The following is a 6,000-nucleotide window of genomic DNA, read 5'->3' as shown; positions in this document are numbered from 1 at the left end:
TTTCCTCATTGAAAATGAACGGGCAATATACAAACTTCTGCATATCCTAAATTCTCATCCGATTCAAACAGTTTACCATCCACACACTCCACTCACCCTGGACATTCAAACTACCATTTTTCCAAGTAAAAAAAAAATTCCTGGAATTCCCAGTTTTCCAAAGCCTTGTTTTTACCCTTTGTTTTTTCGGTTTCACAGTCCACATTTTTCAGCCAATTCCAAATATTCCACCATCAAAACATTCCTCTTAGTTGGGACATCAATTATTTTTTTCCGTAAAAATTCCCAGCTTTCCCAAAATGTATTGAATTCCAAAGTACCAATTCTCAATTAAGTGGTATGTCAACATTTCTCAACCAATGAAAACCAATTCCAACACCACCCCATTCATATCATCTAGAGCAATTGTGATTTTTTATGTGTATTTTCTTTTTAAATCGCGCTTTTCTCAAAATTCCAAAATTTCCAGGAAATTTCTAGTCAAATGAATAGACATTTTCAAAGTTCTACAAATCTCACATTTCTGGGCCATTTTTTACCCGATGAAAACCTTTCAACCATCAACACACTCTACTCACCCTGGGTATAAAGGCAAAAACATATTTCCCCAAATTCGCGGTTTTCCCAGAATTTCCAGGACTTTTTTCCCCCATTGAAAATGAACGGGCAATATACAAACTTCTGCATATCCTAAATTCTCATTCGACTCGAACCGTTCCGAATCCTGGACTTCGAGCCAACATGTTTCCCAGTTCCAAAAATTCCATCAATTCCTGGAATTTCCAGGAATTTTACCCCATTGACAATGAATGGGCATTATACAAACCTCTTCATATCCCACATTTCTTATCCGATGTATGTTGACATCATTGGGTCTAGTTATGATTAATTACGCACTAAGAATAGAAAATGTTAAGAACTTAAAAACAAAGGAAGCCCAAACGAATGGAACTGGTTTGGGGAGGTTTTGACAAAGTGTGTGGTGGGGGGTGAAACGTCACACGGGTAACTGCTTCCGGTCTGTGTGACGCAGTAAACCACTCAGACCGGTAACCAGTGTGGTTACTGTAACTGGTAATCTAACGCGTTATTTTTTATATTCAGTAACTCAGTTACTGTTACTACATAAAAAAATAACATAAAATAACGCAGTATCGGCTAGAAACAGAAGATCTGTTTTATTGCAGCGCTGTGGTGTCATCCTTCTGTGTCACAAGGAAAAGAAGAGGCGTGCAGACAAGAGGCGTGCTTTGTGTGGGTGGGGGGGGGGGCTCCCAGACCGTAGTTGAGGGGTGCAGGGGAGACGTTCCTGGGTCTTTACAACTGAGGGTGAATGACGAGGCCGGCGGTTTGTTGCAACTTTGTGACTTTATTGGACGCAGCCATCCACCAAGCTAGAGCACCTGCACACACTCACTGTTGCCGGTCCCTCACCTCTCTCGCCCACTCACTCACTGACATCCCTCACCTCACATGCTGTCATATCTTAAAGGGCCACACACATACACATACGCTACTCTCATAACAACTAACAAGACATCATGGTGAAGCCAGAAGTCGAGTTTCTTAACATGGAGACATTCTCAATACTTTTCTTTTGTCGAGCACACAAAGAAAATAACATTTTAGTTAAATGTAACTTGTGTCCTGGATCAAAGATCCTATCTACTTAAAGTTAAAGTGCCATTATGTTGCAGCTATTTAAAATAGTTTTGTCAATTTGTTCTGGCCTGAAATAAATTGGCCCTTTGAAACATACCTTTGTGTGTTGCAGGGGCGTCACTAGCTTTTAAGGACAGGGGGCTTAGCCCCCAGGAGAGCGAACGTAGCGCACGAGCACAAAACTTCACAAACGGCTAACAAAGACTTAGAAATAATTCATTATTATTTAAAAAATGCACGGGACGAAATGAAATGCTCCACGGGACAATGGCTTTTAACCATTTTTTTCTTTTTCTCTTTATGTATTTATTCATTTTACATTTTATATTAAATGTCTTGGTTTTTCCTCCCTCTGAAAATTATATGAAATGTTTAACAAGCCATCCTATAATAAAACAGCTATTAATGTAACAATACAATAAAACAAATATATTTAATGATGTTTTTTTAATTTTAACATGAGGCTAATGTATATTACTTTATATAGATTCTACAAGAGTGATGTGGGCATTTTCTATATGAACAAGTCCAAGGACCGCAAGCAAGGTCGCATAGAAAATGCGGACTGGATTCTGAGTGATGTGGGCATTTTCTATATGAACAAGTGGAATGGATTGGATACAGACACACTAAAGGGGCTCTCTACCTTAAAGTACAAATGATTGTCACACACACACTAGGTGTGGTGAAATGTGTCCTCTGCATTTGACCCATCCCCTTGTTCACCCCCTGGGAGGTGAGGGGAGCAGTGGGCAGCAGCGGTGCCGCGCTCGGCAATCATTTTTGGTGATTTATGCTATGAAGTGAGGGGAAACTGAGTGAATAATGACAGTTTATATGATTATTTAAACTCATATTCTGGCCACTTTATAATGAATATGTCGGCATGTATTTGTAAAAAAAATATATATATATGTATATAACACCAAATTATTTAGGGGGGCTTACGAATATTTTAGGGGGGCTTGAGCCCCCCTAAAATAGGCCTAACAACGCCAATGGTGTGTTGTATGTAGACCACATTGCTTTCTGAGTTCAGTGATGCAAATGCATGACAAGTTGATCAACAGATTGTATTATTCTCCAGTGCTGAAATGAAGGCTAAAAAAAGGGGGGAAAAATAAGTAACTAAATAGTTACTATTCACAGTAACGCATTACTTTTTGGTGTAAGTAAGATTGATGGGTTCTGCATGTAAAGCGACTTTAGGTACTTAGAAAAGCGCTATATAAATCCCAGTTATTATTATTATTATTATTATTAAGTAACTTAGTTACTTTTCAAATAAAGTAACTAGTTACTGGTTTTCAGTAACTAACCCAACACTGCCGGTAACACACATTGGACCAATCACGTGCTGCTTAAAAAAAAAAAAACAGTAGGAAAAAGAGTCAGATCGTTCGCGTACTACCCATCATGAGTCACAGCGCACATGCGCAGAACGTAGAGGCGTAAGAATGAGTTAACGAGCAGTAAAAAAAAAACCAACTCGCGAGTTTTGAACGACTCGTTCACGACTCACACGTGTTCGCCGACACGTTCATGTTTTCATCCAACAAGCTGCCTGTCAGTCCGCGTACTTCACCCACGCACACGCGGAAGGAAGGAGCCTCCCGGCACGCACTTTTCGTCCAAACACGCGCGTGCCCGCGCACCTTTTCAGGTACGTCCCCAACACGCACGCTCGCCGCCGCGACGTGCACACGCTTCCCGATTGTCACCACGTTGCGTCACGCCGGGCTAAGCAAGCTAGCTGTCAACTTGCCCACGCGTGGACGGCCCCTTGTTAAAAGTGCGTGCGTGGCCGGCGTGGACTCTGGTGGGCTTTCGCCACGTCACGTTGGGAAGACTGAAAGTGGAGCTGAAAGTGCTGAGTGAGTGGGAAAGTGCCACGTAGCTAGCCGGCTAACGCGGCTTCAATGTATGTAAACTCTCCTCTTTCTTCGTCAATGTGTGTAAATATTCCTCTTTCTTCTCCTCTTTCTTCTCTGCGGCGCACATGGAGGCCACTTTCATTCACTTGTTGTCTCCGCCGGCTCACGTCAATCCATGCTCAGTCATTTTTGTCGAGCCCACGTAACGGCCGTGTCAGTGTGTGACGTCACGGGACGCCATGTTTGTTTGGGGCAAAAGCTACCAATATGGCCGCCAGAAGCTAACACGGTAACACTTTAGTATGGGGAACATATTCACCATTAATTAGTTGCTTATTAACATGCAAATTAGTAACATATTGGCTCTTAATTAGTCATTATTAAGTGTTAAAGGGGAACATTATCACCAGACCTATGTAAGCGTCAATATATGGATTCTAATTTGTGAAGGTAGGCAGGGAAGGTGTTACACCAGATGACATTACAGTAGTTTAGATGTGGTTCAAAGAGAGTTTTATATAGGGTGAGTAGAGCATAAAGAGGAAGATAATGACGGAGGTGAAAGAACAGGCCAACATATTTGGATAATTTGTTTAACAGATGGCTAATGTGACATTTGAAATGGAGGTATTCGTCAATGATGACCCCCAGGAATTTTGTGGAGTACACTCTCTGTATTTCCTGCCCATTGATGTTGATATGGCAGTGCTCAGTATTTGTGCTCAGAGTTTTTATTTATATTTATAAAGGATTTTTGAATTGTTGCTATTTTTAGAATATTTAAAAAAAAATCTCACGTACCCCTTGGCATACCTTCAAGTACCCCCAGGGGTACGCGTACCCCCATTTGAGAACCACTGCCTTATGCCACCGAAGATGATCAAGAGAAGAATATCGACCCTAGCTTACCTGGCCTGCTGACATCAACTCCAAAACTGGACAGATCAGCTTTCAGGAAAAGAGAGCGGATGAGGGTATGTCCACAGAATATATTAATTGATGAAAACTTTATTCATTACTCGCGGTTTTACGTAAATTATTATACATAAACTGTGTTTACCAATAATTTAGCTTGAAAATATTTATTTTTTTCAATCATTTGAGTACATTCGGGTAGTAATGCAGTATTTGTGTCTATTTAGGTATGGTTAACCTGAGTGCTAATATCGTGGAAAAATATATGTTCTTAGCGTGCCTGAAATGGGCTGTCTGCACTCTCAAAGTGCATGTTGTTGCCAAATGTATTTCATATGCTGTAAACCTAGTTCATAGTTGTTAGTAATTATCTTATCAGACAGTGTTAAGCCGCTGAAATCCGAGTCTGAATCCGAGCTAATGTCGCTATACCTTGCTGTTTGTTTGTATTGGCATCACTGTGTGACGTCACAGGAAAATGGACGGGTGTATATAACGATGGTTAAAATCAGGCACTTTGAAGCTTTTTTTTAGGGGTATTGCATAATGGGTAACATTTTGAAAAAAACTTCGAAAAATAAAATAAGCCACTGGGAACTGATTTTTAATGGTTTTAACCATTCTGAAATTGTGATAATGTTCCCCTTTAAGTATTTATTAATGCCTTATTCTTATACTGCATGGCCTTATTATACAACAACCCTAACCATCCATCCATCTTCTTCCGCTTATAGGATAGGATAGGTCTTTATTGTCATTGCACAACTACAACGAAACTTTGTTTTCAGCACAAACCCGTTCAAGATTAGACAAACAAACAGTGTACAGGATTTCTCTATAGCAGGGGTGTCAAACTCAAATACAGAGTTGGCCAAAATGTAAAACTGAACAAAGCCGCGGGCCAAGGTTGAACAAATGAACCTTTTAATAGGGACCCAAACAAGTTTTGCATTGAATATTGAACAAGCAAGGCTTTTATAACTTTATAGTGACATGCAAAATCGAGTTTCAAATAATAATAATACAAACCCCATTTCCATATGAGTTGGGAAATTGTGTTAGATGTAAATATAAACGTAATACAATGATTTGCAAATCATTTTCAACCCATATTCAGTTGAATGCACTACAAAGACAACATATTTGATGTTCAAACTCATAAACTTTATTTTTTTTTTTTTGCAAATAATAATTAACTTAGAATTTCATGGCTGCAACACATGCCAAAGTAGTTGGGAAAGGGCATGTTCACCACTGTGTTACATGGCCTTTCCTTTTAACAACACTCAGTAAACGTTTGGGAACTGAGGAGACACATTTATGAAGCTTCTCAGGTGAATTATTTGCCATTCTTGCTTGATGTACAGCTTAAGTTGTTCAACAGTCCGGGGGTCTCCGTTGTGGTATTTTAGGCTTCATAATGTTCCACACATTTTCAATGGGAGACAGGTCTGGACTACAGGCAGGCCAGTCTAGTACCCGCACTCTTTTACTATGAAGCCACGTTGATGTAACACGTGGCTTGGCATTGTCTTGCTGAAATAAGCAA

The 6,000-nt window shown here is 40.0% G+C and overlaps 1 protein-coding gene across 3 annotated transcripts in view; it reads left to right on the top strand.

Annotated features, from left to right (window-relative positions):
* The first annotated feature begins 3,001 nt into the window (after window positions 1-3,001).
* Window positions 3,002-6,000, top strand: part of brf1a (BRF1 general transcription factor IIIB subunit a) — a 233,891-nt gene continuing 230,892 nt past the window's right edge. Inside the window, exon 1 of one of the 3 annotated variants that reach the window (XM_061987474.2) lies at window positions 3,002-3,325. The gene's annotated coding sequence lies outside the window, so the exon portion shown is untranslated. The other 2 variants (XM_072916242.1, XM_072916241.1) reach the window with 2 other exon arrangements.

Source organism: Nerophis lumbriciformis, linkage group LG26 (genome assembly GCF_033978685.3).
Source record: "Nerophis lumbriciformis linkage group LG26, RoL_Nlum_v2.1, whole genome shotgun sequence".
Classification (NCBI taxonomy): domain Eukaryota; kingdom Metazoa; phylum Chordata; class Actinopteri; order Syngnathiformes; family Syngnathidae; genus Nerophis; species Nerophis lumbriciformis.
This window is presented reverse-complemented; position numbering and strand designations above follow the sequence as displayed.